A 21668-nucleotide genomic window follows, 5' to 3' on the forward strand; every position below is an offset into this window, starting at 1 on the left:
CTCACCCTAAGGTGTGCAGAGGTGCGCGCGGTGCTAGTGTGTTCAGTATCAGTACAGTGCCCCGTGACCCCGTGCAGGATAGCGGTTCACCTGGTGCTTTGAGTGGGTGTTTATACCCTACCCAGTCTCTGAGGTGGCTTGAGGGCCTTCACTGTGCTCACCCTCATGGGGCCTTTCACCTTCAACAGGGATGTTCGGAGTCCCCGGAACAGAGCCAGGCTTTGGAGGCTGGTGCTGCGCCAAAGGAATCTCCCGCCTTGCTTGGGGGGATGGGGAGGTCACAGATCCTCTCCTGTCTGGAGCTACGTGTAAGATGTCAAAGCTCTGACAGGAGGGCCAAAAGCTTGGACCTTTTCTGATGTGATCTCAAATCTACAACTTCCTTGAAACCTCCGTCACTCCACTGTATGTTCGATACTGAGAATATGTTCTAAGCCAAAAAGTATTCCTTGATTTGCACTGAATGCACGCCAGGTAAATCAGAGAATGTCCTCATTCAGATGTGCAGGGCTTTCAAATACACCCATGCATCCGGTAGTAGAGCAAGAGATTGCTCCTCCTTACAGACCAGGGACGTTTGGGCCCTACAATGCAAACAACTGTAAGTCCTGTATGAGGGGCCTCCAACCAGAGCCTGCTTCAGGGAGGTGTTACCAGTGCAATGGCACCTGGTGCTGACCTTGGGGGACGCTGTGTTTAGAAAATATTCTTGGTTTACAAGCACCTGCTGCAGAGTTTCCAGTGTTGTCTGCCAGGAAACAGTACAAATGTCAAGGTAGCTTGGTGATCAATGCTCCGGTTGAAGACAGGTATGTATAGTGGCAGTTTTGCTCATCATAAAGTAGCAGAGAAAGTGAACTGTGCAGATCACAGCTCTGTATTTTGTGTGGATAGCTCATTCAGCTACTGCTTTTGTCACTGGGGTCCTTTTTACTTGAAGTTCATAAGTTACAATTCTAATATACACAGCGACTTGTGAACTATAGTCAATGAGATGTATGCAAACTGCATGGTATAGGTTAGAATGTTATGTTTTTTCCCCAGATTTTCATTACCTATTCCTAATGTTGCTTAAAAGCTTTCATTTGGGTAGAAGTACATTATTATTCATAAAGCCAACCAGTGCTTTAAAACAAATTAAATGTATGTAAGAGAGGGGCTATGGCAGAGGACAGTTGTGGGTGGATCCATTTAGAAGGAGGTCCTTGTGGGCATGCGGTGAATCAAATTGCTGCACTTGGCACCACCTGCGCTAAAGCCGACCCCTCCCCCGTCCTTCACAATTTTGGTACCAATATTTCATAGAATTGTTTTTGGATAATAGTTGGTAGCTCGAACAACAAACATGTTGGTTGGAAAGCCTAATTTTTCCAACATTTATGTAAAAAATCCTATTATTATCTGTGGCAACATAAAAAAACAAAACTGTTTTTATTCGAGTCCATTAGTGCTCTATACACCAGAAAGAATAGCAGCTGTGCCCTAACTTAAACCTGATCTTTATTTGAAGAAAATTAATGAAATGTACAAATATAGTGCTATAATTTTTAAAAATGTATGCCATTTTGTGACGAAGGAATCCATGGAAACCTTAGCATTTCTGAAGTAATTATGCAACAACACTGCAATTTGATTAATTCGAGTTGACTAGACCGACTTTTTTGTCAGTGTAGGCTTCCTTCTTCAGTGTACTGCAATTGCACAAATGCCACTTTGTGATGTCATCATTTATGGCCACAGTGAAATGGCCCATAGACTCTCCAATTCTCCATCATAGTAACAAGTGCGCTACTTTTGTACCAACCTCTTCCACACTCAAAGCATGTTCCATGGAACCGAGATAGAAATATCTGTACTGCCAGTGCTTTTTTTGTGGGGCCCAAAGTTTTGCTCAAAAGCTTGCAGCAGTTACTATCGAAGAATCGGTGTTCCCGAATATCAAGGCTGCATAGCCTTGGTTCTACTTCATCCCTATTCTATCCACCACCATAGACTTCCTGCCCCTTTAACACACTCTTTCAGCTTCTTTTTCATCCCTGCTTTATTTCTTTCTCACTGTTTTTCTTCTTTCTCTTCCTCTTTCATTCCCCTTTGTGTCTTTCTCTCTCTTGCTCTGTGTCTGATGAGGAAAAATAAATATCAGTCCCCAAATATGAGTGCTGGTAGTCCGCATTTACAACCCGGGCTCACATTAACCACTGTGCATTGTACTTTACTATTATCCAAGGCCACTGGGATTATGAGATTATGCGGCCACCGAGATTTCCGCATAATTATAGATTTGTTGCATTTGCCACTTAATCCATCATCTGCCACATAATCTGCAAATTTTAACATTTCAGCAAAAAATGGTTTATTGCTCAAATTGTAAAAATGTATTAAAAATGTGACGATATGTGTTGCAGTGCAGTGGAAGGCCCTTTGAAAGCTGGTCTGGTAACCTTTCTGTTGCTTAGTGCTATATTTGGGGGTTAAATTGACACTAATGAGGTGCAACCAATGCCCAGAGAGTGTTACCAAGTTTAAAAATGGCGACATAATGAAGTAATAGAATTGCAAAATGTGCTGCATTATGCCACATAATTAGCCAATTCTTGATGTATAATTTACTAAACACTGCCGCATAATGTGGCCCTCTCCTGTTGCATAATTACAGTGGCCCTGCTATTATTTTATTAATTTTTCGCCATCAACTTTACTTAATAATTTGTTATTTTTTCTTTAAAATATTAAAATTCTTGATCTTACAAACCATGTTAGCCAATGAAATGAACATGAAGCCAACACTATTAATTCTTATGGAAAAACATTGCACACGTATTATTCGAACACACATTTTTAAATCAGTCAAAGAGTTGCTAGATGCTTCACACACTAAAGAACAAAAGGGAGACTAAGAAACTGTCACAAGATTCAGATTGCTAAAAATAAAGTGCTTCATAAGAATATTTTAATGTTTTTCGCGGTTTATTTTGCAGTTAAAATGCTACAAACATAGGCTCATTCAGATAAATGAGAGATGATAGCAAGGTCATGAGTATTGGATGTGAGATATGAATTAAGACAGACAAAAAAATAATACCTGATAGCTGGAATAAAGGAGCCATATAATAGGGATAATCACCCAATCCATTACCTGTGATGCAATAAACAGCACCAGTTATCTCTATTCGGCTGTTGCCTCGACCTAAAGACCGAAGAATGTGGTTCAGTGAGTTCCGGTACTATGGAAAGTTCTAAGACTCTAGGCCTCATTCCAAGTTTCCATTTATTTCCCGATGGGCCCAGTATCGTAAGTTACCATTCCCTTCTGAACTATGAGATTCTGGTAACTCTGTGGATCTGTGGTGTTTAACCTGGAGACTCCACCACCTAAAAGCAGGTGAAGTCCACGGGTGACTCACGAGGACAAAATGATTCATTAAATGGAAGGACTCTAGACCAAAGTCACTTAGTCCTATTGTAATTTCCCATTTCAGTGGAACCTCTTGATCACACTTGTATTCACCTCTGTCTCTGCCCACCTGAGTTGCAGGTCCCCTCAGTATCAATAACCTCAGGAGAACGAGTTAGTGTGGAGATAGCAGGAACCTCGAAATGAGGTCCTGTTTCTGTCAGTGTCTTGGTGTATAGGTTCACTTATCCATGAACCTCACTCCATGTAAGGCTTGAAAAACAGACTGCACACAGTGATCAAAAGGAGTGGGACCTGCATACCAGATAATAGTCTGTTAGTTACACTGAACCTTAACATACATGCTTGCTAAGGGCCGGCTTTAGTGCTGGTGGCGCCTTGTGCGTCAATCTTTTTTGGTGCCCCCTCCCATTACCTCCTCCTCGGATTCCCCCACTACCATTTGGCAAAAGTGCTTCTCATCTCACCATAGTCCGTCTCTCACATTCATTTCATTTGCTTTAAGGCTCTGCAAAGGCTGGCATTACTAACCCACTCAGCAACCCACACAAAATTCAGTGTCCTTTACAACAGGCATATTAGCCCTTTGTTCTACTTTATGGCGAGTCAAAACTGCCACTAGACAAAACTCTGATCTTTCTCTCTAGCAGGGCATTAACTACAAGAGTTATCCTGGCATTTTTGTATTTTTATTTCTGCCTGAAAGCTGGACACACAAGGAACTCTGCAGCAGGTGCTTTTAAATTGTAAGTGACTCCTAAACACAGCACTCCCCCGAGGTCAGTGCCCTCCTCCAGGTCAGTGCCCAGTGCAGCCGCACTTGTCGTACCGCCCTAAAGCCGACTCTGTGCTTGCTGATCTGCACTATGATCGTTACATTACTTCATTTAGACAGATTATAATTAAATGTAATACATGCTTAGTTGCAACTATTCTCTCAAACAGCTTGTGATCTATTTGTAAAGATGAAACTTTGTATCTGATGCAGAGTAATGTAATGTCCCCTTCGTTCAGGAACTCTGGGATGAGAGGGGTTGAGTCAGTGTCACCTGTATGTGAGAGGTCTCCCACAATACATGAGTCACAATCAAGGCCACTCATGCCTAAGTGGGTTAGTTCAGTTCCTCAGATCAAAGGGTGTCACTCAGGGCATCTCAAAAGGTGGGGTCTCTTTTAGGGTCTCCTAGATACGATGGTGTTGGTCAGCGCCACTCAGATGTGCCAATCTTTATTCACGGTCACAGTGATGTAAGCATTTTCTTACAGGGTCCTTCAGCTGTCAGAGATCTCTGCAAGGGCCCCTAACACATCAATGTGTTTCAGGATCCTCAGATGTGGTGTCAGCAAGGGTCGCCTCAGATCAGAAGGATCCTACCAGGGACCCTCGTAGGTGAGTATCTAAGAAAGGGAATCATAGATATGACAATGTTAATACTCAGGCCATCATAATGGAGGGTGCAGACCAGAGTCCCTCAAATGTGAACGTCTCAGTTAACATCCCTCAGATGTCTGTGTGTCATTGAGGGGCAGTAGGTGTGAGAGTCTAGTCGAAGAATCTCAGCTCTGACAAGTGTGAGCCATAGTCAGAGGTGTCAATCTATGACAATCAGATATGAGTGTATTTACCAGCTCCTCCAAGTTCAGGCATCATCAAGTAGATTTGATGGCTCATTGTTTTTTTATTTCCTGATGGAAGCATAGGCCAGAAAATTAAAAGAAACAAAAAATATTTTTCCACCTAAATGTGGAAGCCAGGTGTTTCCTAGTGTGGAGGTGTACTTAGAACAAGTGTAGAAAGCCTTCATAGTTTTATTGAATGTCAGAAGAAAATGTGATTCTTACTGGCACGAAGAAAAAGTACTATTGACTTTGAATTACTGTAACATGAAGACATAACTTAAATACAAAAGATTGACTAAAAAATAAAAAAAGGACAAACAATGGAAAGAAAAAGCATTGCTAAAGTGACTATTGGCCCCACAGATCCAGCACTCATGCGGATTTGAGTAATTCCTGTACATATAATCAGACAAAAGTCAGTCACTCATAGGGCAAGAAAGCCAATGGCTCAAGTGGGTTGACCCACTTCCCCTTGCTGTTTGTTTTGGTGGGTGGAAGCAAAATGTTAGTGGCAGTTGAGCAGATCATTGGATGAAGAGGGCTGAACCAAAGCCATATTGTGAATGAATTCATGAATATTTATTTTTATTTATGGTTATTTTTTATTTGGGGCTAGAATACACCTAAAGCAATCTATAGACCAGACCGAAAAACAAGAATTGAACCCCTAAAAGGAACTTCACATTAGAGCTATACGCATCTCTACCGATAGTTCAGAGGCTCCAACAAGTCTATAAACAATCCTGCCCAGAGCTAAAGAAACTTTTGTGTAATTACTAATTTTTCCTAGGAAAACTTTGAATATGACAAATTGACTGCACCTACGTGTGGTACACGTCTCAGGGTACCCAGCTCACCCCTAATTAGAGCTACAGGAAGGTAGTTCTTTGTCCAATAGGAATGATACCCACTTTTACTCCAGAAAAACTAATTTTAGGAGTATTCATTCTCAAGAAATGTTTTAAATTGGGATTGTTGGCCACCCAGATGTTTGAACTCTGATAGTTATATTTAAACACTCCTTTATTTGTTTAGAAAGATCAGTGAAGTAATGGAATATGATTTAAACTGTAAACTCAGTGCTTTCTTTGTTCAACAATTGACTACTGCAAAGCCGGAAGAGCCAAACTTGAAGAATATAAAGGTAAAACAAAAAAAACGAGAAAAAAACAATTACTGAGTTCTTTAATTTACGGGTTGAGCCTGTGTACATGTGTGAAGTATGAAGCCACACGAGGAAAATAATTAGATGTAGCATTAAGATGGTCACTCAAAGCTCTATAACGGAAGGTGAAGACAGCTTCAAAATACACCCTCTTCTAAAGAAGGCTGAAGTAATGTACAGAACTCTTGTGTACATTCCGTAGATGTCTAAAATAAAAAAAACAATAGCTCATACAAGGAAGGAGACACAATAAAGAGAGTGAAAAATCGAAGTATTTGACTCAAACATACATACGATTTAGGCAGCACTATACCTAGATGTGACTCTATTTCAGATTTAATTGGAACATTAATATTGACTATTTCAGATATGTTGTGACATGTACATATATACGTGCTATATATATATATATATATATATATATATATATATATATATAAACATAATCACAGTTTCATACAAATCTGTGAACAAAATATTAGTCAGTGACCAACTATATGCACGTGTCTGGACCCCACACAAAAAGGACAGTGCTGTTCCACATTCTAGCCTATGCTCCTTTCGATGGGATTACAAGCAACCACAAACATGTTTCGTACTTGTTGGGTCTCATCAGTGAGGTGCTCCAGGAGTACCTATTTCACAGTATGAAAGTAACGCATGGACGAACATACCTGTTTTTCACAACACACATGCTCAAGAAAATACTGCCTGAACAAAAAAAATGTCGTAAGATGTGACCAAGAGCACTATCTAAAATGCATTTATGTCCAAGAAAATAGAAAAAAAATTGAAAACATTGTGAAAAAAATTTAAGAGATGCAATGAGAGAAAGTGGTAGGTACAGGCATTCTGCACTAATACAAAGACTGGTATGCTCATCTAGAGCTTTTGGGAATGTGCAAAGCTCCCCATTAAGGTGTGGTTAGTAGTTATTGAACTTTTAAAACATATTTTCTTACTTAACATGATCTGGTATTACGGAATGGTAATACGGAATTACAAATGAAGTAACGCCAAATGTGGAAAGCGGTAATATCATACAGCATTGAAAAGGTATGCCGTAAGCACCAGCAAAAAAACTGGTCCTAATGCAGACCCAAAACAAATATGGGACAACTTACAGAAATTAAGTTTATGCAAGTTATTGACCATTTAGGGTAAAATCCTCATAACACAAAAATTGCTAGTTGTGCCAATGCAGTTACCGAATAGTGATATCTGGAAAGTTTTTGAGGAAGTTTAAATGACAGCACAGTCTCCAAACTGAGTGATCGAAAGATAGATTTGTGTTAAATTAACTTATAAGATATTGAGATACAGACATTTAAAAGCTAGAGGGTGTCTTCAGCTCTTTTAGTGTCCACTGGTCAAAAAATACTTGAATCAATCATTTTTAAATTAGGGATCTCCATAAACTCGCAGATCAACTCCGTATTCTCATAATCTTGGTAGCATAATCCAGGAAAATAATGTATTTTATGCAAGCTACATTGTGCTGCAATATATACAGTAGAAGTACTTTGATACAGCCAACATTCACATTGTTTTATTTGTACGAAGTACTGCTCGTAAAGTAATCTGCATATCCTCTTTAACACTTTTGGAAAAGGTGGTATCCCATTCTTCCTCTCAGAAAGTTAGCAATGAATTTCGTGTGAACAAATATACAGAGAAAGTAGACCATGTTATACTTCAGGGTCTCCAAACAAAAAGACAAGGGACACAAGTATAATTTGAGGCCTGCATTAAATGTACTAAGTTTACAACCACTTGTGTTTTGAGCAGAAATGTAAGTTCTTACACGGATATAGAACTTGGTACTTGAAATGTTGAGCATCAGTTGCAACCTTACGCCAACGTATGCACGCGAAAAGGTTCTCCGGGTCTGGTCAACGTTCATGAAGTTGATTTCTTTAAGTTTATCCGGAAGGTGAGGCCGCTATCCTGAGGCAGATCATCCCTGTGGTACCAAGGGGGAGAACACTTGCCCCTGATTTGTATCAGCGCAGATCAAGCTGCTTTCCTCCTCAGGTAATCTCTCGAAATTCCTCTGACTCCCGTCGCACTTACCACACACTTAATTGTATTAAGGAGTAGCAAGCTATGAGTATAAACAATTTCACCTCCCGTTCCGTCCCCTTTTCTCTGTTTCACCAGTGATGAGGTTGGGTCATCACCTCCCTCTTATTGTTCAACACCAGAGCCTAATTTATGATCCCCTTCAGTAGCGGCTCCCAGGCCACGAAAGGGGCGGGTGGGGCGGGGAGGTACGGGAGGGGGGAGGGAGGGAATAAACATTTAATTTTTTTTTTTTTTAAATCACTTACCTCCTCCGCCGCTCCTCTGTCCCTCGACGGTCTTCGCTTCCCAGCCTGCCCTGTGCCAAGCCTGACGCTGCTCAGAGCAATGTCAGGATTGGTTGGGAGTGCCCAGCCAGGGTGCTCCCAGACAGACTGGGCGCCTGTGCAGGCTCTCTCCACCCCAGCAACTGTGTTGCTGGATTGGAGAGAGCTTACAGCGCATGTGTGTTTGGCCGGCCCGAGATGGCCGGCCAAACACACATGCGCAGTGAAGGGGGAGTGCTGAGCCCTGTGGACCCACCCCTTTCAAAGAAAACGATAATAAACATAGTTTATTATCGTTTTCTTAAGAAGGTTTTGCAGCTGTCGCTGCTGGCTGCGGTTCAATGCTCCTCCGCCCAAATGGAGGAGCCTCCACTCCCCTTGCTGGCAATTACACAGGACTAATTTGTGGTCCTGGTGAAGTCCTCATAGACTTGTCACTCAGGGGCATATTTATCAATCTTTCATGCAGCACAATGCACCAAGTCATCATGTTGTGCTGCGCTGTGCGAAAGGATAGGAATGTGCAGTATTTAACAGGCACCTTAATGTCATGGTTCAAGGAAGCATGCATTGTAGGCAGGATTGTTTTTGTGCAGGAAGAAACACCTTCCTGCACAAAAACAATTCTGAAAGGCATTTTCCTCTTTTAATGTGTGCTGCAGAATACAGCACAAGTAGAAAGAGGAAATAGAGATATTTCTCCTCATTACACCTCTCCTGGAGAGGCGTGGCATTTTGAAACATTCTGAGGTTTCCCACTAATGGTAAATCTGGGAATGCACCAAAATCTAGGGGTGAATGCGTGGGAACACCCACTCTCCACACCTGGAACACCTCCCTGGGGCAGAGTAATGCAAGGCAGTTTGTGTTGCCTTGCATTACTCCATATTTATCATGCAGAGCCCTGCAAGGTTGCCTTGCTTGGCTTAATACATCTGACTTTAGTGTTGCAGTGCCCTTGCACCCACTTGCTTGGCTCAAGTGTGACTCAACACTGTAATAACTATACCCCTCAATATCTAGAACTGACCTTTGATCTAGGGTGGGGGTTATCACTCCATCCACCCTGTCACCTAATATCTCGGACTAAATTGTGATCTTAAGAACTAACTTTCAAGGACTATTTTTCTGCAATCACGAAGCTGTCCCACCTTTGCCTGTCCTACGGTCATCCATTCAAGGAGAAATAATTCTTCCCTGTACTCTCATCTCCTCTCGGTCCACAAATTATAGCCTGACCACTAATAAACATTTGAATGGATTCCATTAAACAATTAAAAACTGCAACTCAAAAATGTACTTATTTATGCATTAAATACATAATGTACACTTTCTCTGAGATAAGGTGTGAGTAACGAAGAGCATAGAGGAGAAACGATTAGGGGCATTGACCAATGAGCAGAAGTTCAGGCCGTGCACAATGAGGGGCATATTTATACTCTATTTGCACCAAATTTGCGTCATTTTCTTTACTCTAATTCGGTGCAAAACTAACTCCATATTTATACTTTGGCGCTAGACCCATCTAGCGCCAAATTTATGGAGTCATTTTTTGGAAGTGGAAACCTACCTTGCCTTAACGAGATGCAAGGTAGGCGTTCCCGTGCAAAAAATGACTCTATGGCCTTAACTCCATATTTATACTCCCATGCAAAAATGGTGCACAGGAGGGGTCAAAAAATGGGACAAAGCTTACTTTAACCCATTTTTTAACGCCTGGGTCAGGACAGGCGTTAGGGGGCCTGTGGGCCTATTTCCATGGTGGAACACCATGGAATAAGCCCACAGGTGCCCTCCCCATGCCCCAGGGACAACCATACCCACACCAGAGGGACAGCGGAGGCTGGGGGACCCCATCCCAGGTGAGTACACTGTAGTTCAGGGAAGTATTTTATTTTATTTTTTAAAGTGCCATAGGTGGCCCTGAAATGGGCCTCCATACATGGCACAGGGTGCAATGGACATGCCCAGGGGACCCTTGTCCCCTGTGCTGGCCATTGGGGTGGTGGGCATGACTCCTGCCTTTTCTAAGGGAGGAGTCATGTGGCATGGTAGCTTTAGCGCCATAAAATGACGCTAATCTGTATATTTACTCTAATCAGCCTAGCATAATGTTTTGGTGCTAAACCCCCATCTCTCATACCGCCACCCCACCCGGCTAGCGTCACATTTTTTTACGCTAGCCCACCCTTTGCGCCGGCTAGCGTAATTCCTTAAATAAGACGCCGGGCCGGCATCTAGGAATGGCGCTAGCGGGCGCTATACTTTTTGCTACAAACCTGCGCTAACGCAGGTTTGCAGCAAAAAGTATGAATCAGGGCCCGAATGCGTCAATGCCATTGTTCAGGCATATCCTCTATCATAAAAATAAAGAAAGGGCTGCACTCTAGCGTGCAGGGCATTTTGAAAGGATCTGTCAATTCAAACACTAACATGTTTCATTTGGCCAAAATCTTTTGATCTCAAAGTGCCTCAGATATTTCAAAGTAAACCTGGAGTAATTCTACTTTGTGCTCCCCCCCCCCCCACATGCCTAGCCAAGCGTATAAGTGTAGTTTACAGACAGGAATTGTCTCCTACAAACGCTTATCCCTCAAAAAGGCTTACAATGGCTTGTGCGTAGGTTACAACCACAGGCAAACAGCTCACATGCACAATGTTTTACTTTTGAGCAATTTGGAGAACACCCCTTTGCAACCAAATCTCAGTGAATCAGTAACAACCCCTGAAGCACTATCTTCCTAATATGGAAGGGCATGAAAACAGCATTGACCAGAGCCATAGAACTACTTAACACTGTTGATGATCAGATAGGTTTCACTGGAACCATTAGTGAGAGCAAAAGTACCTTTTTGGCTGTGGAGATCACTAGAACTGGTCATTATTTGGAAACTGATATACATGTTAAATCTACAGACCGTAATCACTTGCTACATTACAGCTGTTTTCACCAGAACTCATTGAAAAAACATCTTCCATACTCTCAGCTGCTGAGTGAAACGCATCACATCCCATTTCAGTCACTATAATACAGGAAAGAACAAGATTGTGACGAAATTCAAACCAGGCGATTACCCTGGCATGGTGATACAGGAGGTCATAGAACAAGTGGACACTAGGGTTAGAATTCATCTTCTTACATTAAAAAGTGCGTGCAGTGATTCCAAAAGGATGGTATTTGTGTCCAGGTATTCTACCAGGAGCACTAGACTCAAGGGTATGATACTGAAGTATTGGCCTATGCTTCAGATTGAAAAAGATTTTCGGAGACTATTCAACTCACCTCCATTAATTGCCTATCAAAGATCTAAGAATCTGAAAGAACACCTTGATAGAAAGGAAGATCAAATGATGTATACAAAGGAACTGAAGCTTGTCTCAACTGCAGCAGTTGCAATAACATAATCAGAGGCACTACAATAACCCATCCATCTCAAGGAACTAATATTAAGTTATATACCACTGCCACATGTGACTCCGAGAATGTAATTTACGTACTGAAATGCCCATGTAGTTTGGGCTACATGGGCCACACTGAACGCAAAATAAAAAAGCAGACTAATTAAATACAAACGTAACATTCGCACAAGAAATGAGAAGTCTACAGTAGCTACTCATTTTAACTCTTATGGACATAACACCAGCCAACTGAGATTTTTGGTTTTAGAAGTTGGACCTATTAGGGAAGACATAGACAACAGAAGGAATTTGCTCTGGAGAGAACTACATTGGATCAAAAAACTTGATACCGACATGCCAAAAGGTTTAAATGACTGTATGGAATTCAGTATTTATCTGTCAGGATCTTTGATTATTTTTGGAGTCATAATATGTCATTGATGTGAATCATTTTTATGCACACGTATGTATTTCTATTCATGATTTTCTTTTTTACAGGTCGTTATTGGTATCATGGTTTTATTTGTTTGGGGTGAGGGCTTAGCCTGAAATTGAAATATTTGGCTTTAGGTAAAGCACAGCCAAATTTTAGTTTGTAATACATGTTGAACTGGACTGGTTGGAATCTGGCTTTTGATTATACTTTAGTTTTAATTTTTTCGGTGTGCCCAATTGACTCTGGGACCATGCACCTTTAAATTAATCGGCAGAAACATTCCTCATGTACTAGTATATTTTTTACTCTTCCTATAGGACCTGCCCAGCATGGTTTCAGATGGAATTATTTATTATCTTGCAATGCAACGTGATTTGACTCGACTCATGTTTTGGACAGACAAGTCTATTTAAGGGTTTATACCATTTACACGATAGTTTACATGTGGACGGCTAATTGCACTACCTCCCTTGCATACTTGCCAATATAGACGAATGGATAATGATAGGTACTGTCCCAAAGGCTGTGTACAGTTTGCATGTTTCTAATTGCACTGACATTGTTTAATCCGCTCTTCCAATATGGTGCACACTGGGTTTCAGCTACGTTCCCGCTTGTCTGTCGTTCATGTTTATGCACGGGTTAATAAACCTACAAGATGGTGGTTACCTTACACACCACAAAAACTTAATTTGCATTGCAGTTCATGTATCGAGCAGGTAAGATTATTTAAGATTTGTTATCTTATGTGGGACAGTAGATACACCAATTGGGAGCATGTCACTAATTGCACTGAAATTCTCTTTTACGCTGTGCTCTTTGAAGCTAAGTTTCACCAGTAGATTGCGGGGGAGAGGCGGAGCACGGAACTTTTTATGCACCACCATAAATTAGTGGGCTTTAACTGCATTGAAACTGTCAAGCACAAGTTACCTTTCAGTTCTACTAAGAGTTGAGACACACATAGGTGCGTTGCTAACCAGCATAGAAATGGTTCAAGCACACTTCACCCTTTGAGCTATATTTAATTAGGTGATTATAGATGAGACGCATGTTGTTCTGATGGTCGGTTTTACTGTTTTACCACAGTGACATTCGATGAGCATGATTTATCTGTGCTATTGGTTTATTATTCATATTGTACACGTTTGGGAGTCATGAGTTTACTTGTTTATGTTGAGGACCCACTTATGTAGGGTTTGCTAAAGTAGGTGTTTTAATAAAAATATTAATGAATATTCATGTATTGTGAGTAATGGATTTGCATAGAAAATGTATTAATATAGAGAAAAATAATGCACGTTTTAAAAAGTGTCCACATGAGTGGCCGCCAATTTTCACAAAGTGTACTTATTAATGGCTTATTAATATGAAACATGGAGCTTATCTTTGATTAATGTAGTAATGCATCATATTGAGGGTTATGCATTATGTATTAGCTTTATTAATTGTAGGCCTTAACTTAGAGGAGGTCCTGGCCTAGTTGCACGGCCTCATGTCAAGCTGTATTTCTAAACTGATTAATAAAACGTTTGCTTGGAGAATTAAATTGTGATTTTCCACTGTGCTGACCAAATTTGCTCGTAGCTAAAAGTCTTTCTCATGAGAACCGCTTGCTAGAAGATGCTGTTTTTGCAAAATGTAGCAATATGAGTGTAATGTGTGTAAAACTGACTTTATCAGGAGAACAATGAAGACACTGACTGGAGTATAAGCTGCAACAATATTGTTACCTGACGAGCCGGATGATGAGAACATTATCAGAGAAGCCAATCAGCAACATGTGAACCGAATAGTGGTAGAAATTATAGATTTGAAGTTTTAGTTTTATTGGACAAAGTATGAACGTGCGAACCCTTGACCAACAGGGAGTTTGGAAGAAGTTTTAGGAAATCTTACTTAGCCGGACTGCACTGATGGAAGAGAGTACATTGCCCATTTTATTTCTTGCCGAAAGGCCATTACTTCCCTGAGCGTCTTGACAAGAGACGTGCTTAACTTTACTGCTTAAAGTCTTTGCCTTTTCTGAACTTTGATGCTGAATCGTGATGCCTTGCTGACCGAAGTGATGTCCTGATGACAAAGACTATCTTAGCTTGCCGATCCATTTGAGGAGAGGTATATTATTACTGATGTGTTTCTTAAGGCTGTTTGCTTTTTCTTTCTAGATACCAATCACACTATTTTGATAGAGCCATAGTTAGATGTTTTCCAAATTTGTGTTTACTAAATTGTTTTGCATGAAGCCCAACATGCTGATGCTAATCTGGTGTTAGATAAGGATACTTACTAATGAAAGTGTGCTATAGGGAATAACGTTTGATGTCTTTGCTTTTCTGAATCTAAATGTATGAGATATCGTTTGCGGAATTGTTCTTGTTATTAATTTGCACTGTAGCTTTAGAATGTGTAGCGGTTCAAGCATTGATTAGATTACGCTTCTTTCGTCGCTTTGGACAGGCAGTGTTGTTTCTGTAAGTTTATCATTTGATTTTGAGATTATCTTACGTGACATTAGCATTGTTAAGATAGGGAAATAAATATTCTAATTTTTACTAAAAGGTGTGGTTATTTATGACTGAAAAGTCATGGTGTGTGACAATTACTGACTCCAATTGATTACTAGTGCTATTCATTATCATTTATTATTATTATTACTGATTAGTTATTGATTATTGATCTATATGTACTGAAGTTATGGTGGGAACATCTTAAATGCGAGTCAAAAGGTTCATCGACCTATTCGCATCCCTTTGTAAGTTTACTTATTAAGGTCTGACACGCTAATAGGTTATTCATATAACTTACATTTAACTTGTTTTTTTTTAAACACATTGGGATGAACTAAGAAGCCATACAAAATTATTTGACTACAAATTAATTGGATTACATGACATTTTAACATTACGTATTTAGAACGAGATTGTTATGCATTAAAACTCAAGAATAAACAGAACTTTTGTAGAACTCAAGACGTAAAGAATTTATCACACTTCGGATTAACAATTCACGAAACGGGGACAATCTGGTGCACCAAGATGGATCTTCTCTTGGTGGAGTGCACTTAGGGGACACTGCCCATGATCAGGGATAGACCAACTCTTTCAGGCATGAGAATACCAACATGTACCCGGCCCTTCCTAAAAGGTTTAGCTATGACATAGTTATTTGCACCATCCACTTGATGGCTGTACTCTTATGGGATGGAATTATTTATGGGGGGAACTGGACCTTGACATCTGATCCTCAATACATAAAACCTACAGAGAGAATGTTAGAAATTCACTCATGTAAGCCTATGCAATACTTTGATTAATTTTATGATTCTGATCTGACGGATGTCTGAAAAATGTTGGCATGGTTAGCCCTTTACACATACAGCAATGTACTTGTGTATCCGTGTTATTAATGTCACGACTGAGGACATCTAAAGTCGTAAAATTCCCATTTTCATCTGTTTCCACTGGGACAATATATTTCCATGAGAAGGGCCCTGTTTCCCCTACACCACACACAATTGTGATCATTTCGTATTCCTATTCCTTTCCAAAAAACGGATTTACATTTGGCCATTGGTAACAGAAACTTTCCAGCCATTTTTTCTAATAAGTCAGAACCATGTTTAGGTGTGGGAACACAATCTGACGCCAGCTTCATGGACTACCTCTTCCATGATCCTCAACGCCACCCAAGGTGACCCGGGGCCGAGAGGCGAGGACATTTTCAAATGCGCTATATAGAGCCTTCAGTTGTGCCACAGCATGGGAACACAATTCAACACCAGCTTCAGGGACAACCGGTCCCAGGATCCTCAGAGCTTCCCTTGGTGAATCCGGGGGCAAGAGATGGGGCCATCTTCAAGTGTGCAGTATAGTTGTCCTGCAGTGTGGGAACAAAACCTGATGCCATCTTCAGGGACTACCTGTCCCGGTATCCACAGAGCAGCCCCTGGTGACTTGGGGGCAAGAGGCGGGGCCATCTTCAACTGAGCTGTATAGCACCTTCAATTACCCTGCAGTACAGGAACACAATCCAAATGCCAGCTTCAGGGACATCCTGTCCCCGGATCCTCAGCACTGCCCCAGGTGACTCAGGGGAGAGAGGTGGGGCCATCTTCAACTTCGCTATATAACACCTTCAGTCGTCCCACCACACAGGATGCACCCATACCCCATCTGGGTGAAGGACTGGCCCACCCACGAATGTCAGAACCCAGAGGAGGCAGCCTGGCCACCCCCCTAACATATGCTCTGTTTTCTTCAACCCTTCAATAAGTAGGTGTAGCCATTCTGAGATATTTTTTATTACTGTCCACTCTTTGTTCGCTCGCCATTAGTTTGGCATATTAGATCAAGTCCTCAGTCCCACTGTGCTCCAGCTTTTGTTTGAGTCATGGGCAAACGTAACTGTCCCCAGCACCTTGTGCCCAAAAATGTCAGTGCAACGGTTCCAGTATATTAACATACTTGACATCCACAGTTGGGGCAGTAACCAGTGAAACCATTTCAGTTGAAGAAGAAATTAGTTTAGGTGCATCTGCCGCCAAACAAACATAATGCTCCATTAAATGTAGGACATCATCTGCAGGGGTGTGTTTCTACATCAGAAGAGGCCTTAAGACCACCCTTGATGGGTAATTCACACTTAGTTGAGTTCATTATCCATCAGCCTCCAGCAGAGGGTCTGCCTTATCTTCATCCTCTGACCTTCCCCAGAAAAGAAAGAAAGCAGCAAGTGTCAGGTCATCCAAGATGATGTAGTTGGAACCTGTGGGTGACCTGCTTGTAAACCATTTAAATAAACTTGAAAATCAGATTATAGCGTCCTTTGCAGTTTGTAATCACAGACTGGCTAAACTGGAAGTTGCCCTTGCCAAATGAATTGAAGCACCACAGTCCACTCTGTCAGCTGCCCTGGGGTTTTTGCTGCTCAGAACCAGTCTGTCAGCATCCTCATTGGATCTAACTTCATTGAATACACATGACTTGCATACCATTCCAGCCTATCTTGTGACTTACACCATGCAGGTCCCGGACCTAAGAAAATTACTAATGTTACTGCTGCACCTTTTTCCATTGGAGGGAGGGAATGTACATATTTCTAGACCATAATGTGATTAGTCTACAAGGAACCTAGGAGGGTTAGAAGGGTTTTTTGTCCCAGGGATAGGTTCAAGTTTGGGCAAAGCTAAAGGGAGACTTTCGTTTTTTATTTCCCTGTGTTTAAATTGTGATACCGAGCAATTGGACCATGGTTCTCTGAATTTACTCGCTGTTTGGCTTTCATTTCAGAACCAAGGCAATATTTTACTTTTTAACTTATATAGTACAAGGGAGGAGCCAAGATGGCGACCGGGATGGACGGCTAGTGAGTGCGCTCCATCCCGGACTCGCTGCGAGATATCCTGTAGGATGTCCCCGGGGCAGATTCAGCGTTCGGGGGCGCGAGAACGACTTGCAGTTCTCCGCTGTGCCACACTGGAGCCCTATGCCACTGGAAGGGGAGATCGCGCTTGGGAGTTCGAGCGCCGGCACAGTGGAAGCCGGCCATTACGAGACCACAAAGACACGCAAGGCGGCGGGAGCGCCCGGGCCCGAGAACTTGCTACTCCTGGCGGAGCCGGCGTCCCGGGCCTCCGGTACGGAATCCAACTCCAGGACACCTCGATCGGGGACCGGGCGGGGCTGTCCGCCCAGGGCCCCGAGGCGCCGAATACAGCGAATAAAAGGGGAAATTAGGAGCTCCGAGCAGCGTACACGCTGCAACATTGAATAGTTTCAAGGCCCCCCTGCAGACCGGAGGAAACAGCATCGGGGCAGGAGAGATTGCCTCGTCGGAAATTTCGGCTCGTGAACCAGCAAGGAATGATGGGGCCTGGTCCCCTCACCGCCGACAATACAAACTAATTTCAAAAGGATCGGCAGTAAGAGGGCTCTTGGAAGGGTTGCTGCACCCCGAGAAAGTAACAAATAGCACGGCCTGACCTGCGCCCCCTCTTCTCTTCTGCTGCCCTCTCTCCTCCTCCTTGTTTTCGACCTCGCTCATGCGAGACAGCGCAAAGAACCCTCGTCAGTATTGGCGTTTCCCCCCCCCCCGGGAAGCACAAGAATTGGGTGAATAAAAGGGGCAGAGGTGAAATTGGCAGATATAAGGAGCAGGAAAAGGCTGCCCCAGACTGCACTCGGCAGATTGTCCCCCTAAGCTGCATAGAGGGCTCTGCAACCTGGCAGTAGAGGCGCCCACCTTTGAAGTTTACTCACACCGGCACACTGTTTTCCGGGCATCTACGCCCCTGCTGGATATTAGGTGCCCATCAGGCCTACTATCTCCACCCTGCGCCGCAATAAGACTGGACTACAATTTGACTGGGGAACCCTCCACACCACCCCGTGGGCAGATGGGAGCAAGTCCTAGAAAGCCAAGAATACACACAAGGCTAGGTTAAAGCTCATTCCTCCCTACGAAGGATCTGTGAAAACTCGGACAGGAGCATAGAATAAGTGCTAAGAGACAAAAGAGCGGCCAGCTGTTAAACAACCTCCAGAAAAACCCTGATATATCCCAATAGACCTCCTTCGGATGAACACAATGGCTGGTAGGCTTAAGTCAACTAAGAACCAAGACCGTGCAGGGCACGCAGCAGCGTCCACTGATCAACAAATAACCCCGACCCTACAATCTCTTGAGAGCACACTCATGACCCAATCTGCGCAACTAGAGAAGGTACTACAGGCGATCATGGACACTAAAATGTCCTTGGAAAATAGAATAGATGCGGTTTCGCAAGACCTGAACCTACTCAGGGTGGACCATCGCAACCTGTCAGAAAGAGTCAAGACGGTGGAGGAGGGGTTGGCCGAACTGTCCCCTACGGCTCAGGACAACCAGAAACAGATTAAACGCTTGGACGCAGAGCTGAAGGCACTATGGAGTAGGGCGGAAGAGGCTGAAAGCAGATCGTGCCGAAACAACATCTGATTCCTGGGGTTCCCCGAAAGCATACAGCAACAAAGTATGGAAATAACTTTGGAACAATGGCTAATCAAAGAGGTGCTAAGTGGGGCTCCATCTAAGTACTTCACAGTCGAAAGGGTACACAGAATCCCGGGTAGGCCCCCGCAACCGGGGCAACCCCCCAGGCCACTGATCGCCAGATTCTTGAATTTCCGGGACCGCGATGCAATCCTGCAACAGTTTCGTAACAAAGGTCCATATAAATTCGAGGATTCAACTATCAACGCTTATCCAGACTTCACTCAAGAGATGCAAAGAAAACGTAACTCTTATGTAAAGGTTAAACAAAGATTGCGTGAACATGGTATTAAATACGCTCTACTGTTTCCAGCCAAACTGAGAGTGATATCAGAAGACCGCACGCACATATTCACCTCCCCTGAAGATGTCTGGACATGGTTACACGCTAAAGGATTAGCGCATACGTGCGACGAAGAGGGAGGAGGAGAAGAGTGGTCGCTCTCGACGTCAAGGAAGCGATCTAAGAGGCGCACCAAGGTTCAACCATCTGCTCAACAAGCAGCGGAGGAAAGAGCAAAAGTTCTGAAGGAAACGCCACTGCTTACACAAAATAATTTTGACCTGATAAGGGTGACCCCTGAGATTAATTTAGACTCGGACACGGCCAGCTCTGTCTCTACTATTACCGGGGATCCGTCGGGACCAAGGCTCACCCCCAGAACAGCAGACGACCTTTGATTTTGACTTACAGCATTTAAATCGCTTCAGAACTCGGAGGATATATGCTGGCCGACGCGGTGGATCCCGTGACGTCGCGGGATCCCGAAACAAGAACATCCACTTAAACAAAGTGTATCTTTTTAACAGACCTGGGGATGTCCCGGCGGGGCCACACCAGGGGGGGGGAGAGGGGAAATCGGCCTGGGCTGGGGGGGGCCAGGGGGACCACACCACACGCCTCGGGGGCACACACAAACAATTGCAGACATAGTCTGCGGTCTGTTGCGTGCCCTACATATGAGCTGCATCAGTTCGTCATGTTATCACCACCACGGATATCCAGAAGGATACAGGTTTTTCTACATATATACGAGTTAGGTAGTTTTACATTAGTTGTTAGGAGAGTGGGGGATTCAATTGGGGGGAGGGTAGATTTATGTTAGTTAAATTGCACACATTAGTCACATTTCAAATATATGAAACTACTGCGAAATGCGAATGTGACAGCCCGCGCTACCATAGGAGCAGCAAGAGGAAGGCTCGCAGATCAAGGCGGTGGCAAAAGGTCAGGTTCACCTCATAACCCCTCATGGCACCACAATTTAAACGCAACAGTAACAAATATGATATAATAACATGGAACGTGAGGGGAATGGGCACAATGAGTAAGAGATCTCGAATTTATGCACGACTTAAGCGACTAGGAACACACATTGCTATCCTTCAAGAGACACACCTAATGGAACCAGATTTGCGGGAGTTACGCGCGAAATGGGGAGGACAACTGGTAGGCACGACATATTCAGCATTCGCAAGGGGAGTTTTGATTTGGATTGCAGGAGGGGTCCCATTTCACCAATCGGCATACAAAATAGATCCAGGGGGTAGATTCGTAGTGGTGGAAGGCCAGCTAGATGGCAAACAACTTTCAGTGATGGGCATATATGCCCCAAACGGTGGCACAGCGGGATTTCTGGGCACACTCACACCGTCATTGTTAGCAAACCCATCAGCCCCGGCTATTTGGGGGGGGGACTTTAATAGTATGCCGGACTCTGATCTGGATAGATCCAGTCCACAAGGAGGCCCGAAGATGAAGAGGAGCAATATAAGTCCATTGCAACATTGGGCGGGTGACATGAGACTACACGATATTTGGCGCATAAGACACCCCCATCAGAGGGAATATTCATTTTATTCTCCCCCGCATAAAACATATACCAGAATAGATATAATATGGGGCACATAGGACATATCCGACCTGATAAACGGCTCAGAATACCTAGCGAAGACACTGTCAGACCACTCTCCGCTGAGAGTAACACTAAACTGGGGCAGGAGCCAACAGGGGATCTCCACTTGGCGCCTACAAGTTGAAGCGCTTAAAGATCCGGCATTTGTGAACACATTGAGCACCACACTACGCCAGTACTGGGAAACAAATGATCTCACAGCAAATTCACGGGCGGTGGAGTGGGACGCCCACAAAGCGGTGGTGAGAGGCCAGTGTCTATCTGTGAACTGGGGAGTGAGGCGCACTCTGAATGTCGAAATCGCTAAACTAGAAAAGGAACTAAGAATAGTGGAAAT

General features: G+C 43.1%; 1 protein-coding gene across 1 annotated transcript in view; it reads right to left on the minus strand.

The window, feature by feature from the left end:
• Positions 1–21668, minus strand: part of BMERB1 (bMERB domain containing 1) — a 652653-nt gene that overhangs the window by 358362 nt on the left and 272623 nt on the right. The window lies entirely within an intron of this gene.

Source organism: Pleurodeles waltl, chromosome 10 (genome assembly GCF_031143425.1).
Source record: "Pleurodeles waltl isolate 20211129_DDA chromosome 10, aPleWal1.hap1.20221129, whole genome shotgun sequence".
Lineage (NCBI taxonomy): Eukaryota > Metazoa > Chordata > Amphibia > Caudata > Salamandridae > Pleurodeles > Pleurodeles waltl.